The sequence below is a fragment of the Pteropus vampyrus genome, unplaced genomic scaffold, assembly GCF_000151845.1.
Source record: "Pteropus vampyrus isolate Shadow unplaced genomic scaffold, Pvam_2.0 Scaffold68, whole genome shotgun sequence".
Taxonomy (NCBI): Eukaryota; Metazoa; Chordata; class Mammalia; order Chiroptera; family Pteropodidae; genus Pteropus; species Pteropus vampyrus.
The window spans coordinates 3,439,221-3,440,667 of record NW_011888849.1 but is presented as its reverse complement, the minus strand read 5'-3'; the positions used below and the strand labels follow the sequence as shown (position 1 = coordinate 3,440,667).

General features: G+C 41.3%; 1 pseudogene; it reads right to left on the bottom strand.

Moving 5' to 3' along the window:
* Positions 1 to 561: 561 nt before the first annotated feature.
* On the bottom strand, positions 562 to 680 carry LOC111740819 (annotated as a pseudogene).
* Between the last annotated feature and the right edge of the window lie 767 nt (positions 681 to 1,447).

The following is a 1,447-nucleotide window of genomic DNA, read 5'->3' as shown; positions in this document are numbered from 1 at the left end:
GTCTCTCATCCTTCTTGGATAGTTGAATAGTTTTTCTTATGGGCTGATGGAGGTGCAAGAAGGTAAGAGGAAACATGAGGGACTTTTTCAGCTTAGGTTCTACATGGCCACATTGTTACTTCCGCCCTCATTCACTTGGCCAGCACTAGTCCTGCGGCTGAACTCAAAATCAGAGGGTGGAGATTACACTCTGCTTTTAGGAAAGGATTGCAAAGCCATGTAACACAAGGGTGGAGTATTGGGGCCCATAATTCAAGCTGTCATACTTCTCTATGTATTTTGGTATGATCTAAATTTCTTACTATTTGCATATATTGCTTTTATAGTGATAATTATATATATTTATAATTATATATAAATCATTATTAAACATGCTTTATGTTTATTTTGTGTATATATAATATATTTATATACATAACTTGTTACAAAAGAAAAATTTCTTTAGGGCCAGGGACATGTGGAGGAGGATAATCTTAAGAGTGAGAGACTAGAGACAGAGAGATCAGGGAACAGCTTGGTGAAAGTATTATTATTATTATTATTATTTTTTTTTTTTTTTAACACCCACAGCACCTGGTATTCCTAGGTGGTCTCCCATCCAAGTACTAACCAGGCTCGACCCTGCTTAGCTTCTGAGATCAGATGAGATCGGGCACGTTCAGTGTGGCATGGCCGTAGACTTAGCGAAATTATTTAGTTAGGGCAGGATGAGTTCTGTGCTGAGATGGGGCTAATGGGGTGGAATAAAGGGGGAGGCAAGTTTGAGAAAGATTTCAGAGACAGTAGTGTCTGGTTAGCTGGAAGATATGGTTGGTAGGAATAGGCGGGGGTGATTGTGGTACCCAGATTCTTGGCTTGGGGGCTTACAATGATAGTGGGGATCGGATTTGGGGAAATATAGTTCAGGATTGATGTGGCGAATGGAGAGCCCGTTGGACATTCAGGGCACCCATGAAGCCTGTGGACTTTTTGATCTGAAGCTCAGAAGACAAAAATTTTTCTGAAAACAAAGACTTGGACATAATCAACTTGGAGTGGTTAATGTCCTGTAGCAGAGGAAATGACCCAAGAAGCCTGTGTGCAGAAAAATGAAGCCAAAACCCCACTGATTTTAAGAGATAGCAAAGAAAGTGAAATTCACGAAGAAGATCATAAGAATGAGGGGGAAAAAAAGTCTTAGCACAGTTAAACCTCAGAAGTGCCAAGATAAATTAAATTGTCATGCTTTGGGCTCCTTTCCTCGTAAATCCAAAGCTCTTCTCCAGGCCAGTGCCTGTGCCTCACCCCACCTGCCCAACCTGTGATGGCAATGCTTGTGTCAAGGGAGTGAAGGCACCATGTTCCTCATCTTCATGGGTAGAGGAGAACTTCATAAGGACATGAGGATTCACTTTTGCTCCCTTTAAAATAAAAATAAGACTCAGTGAGCCCTGAAGCCCTTCTCAAC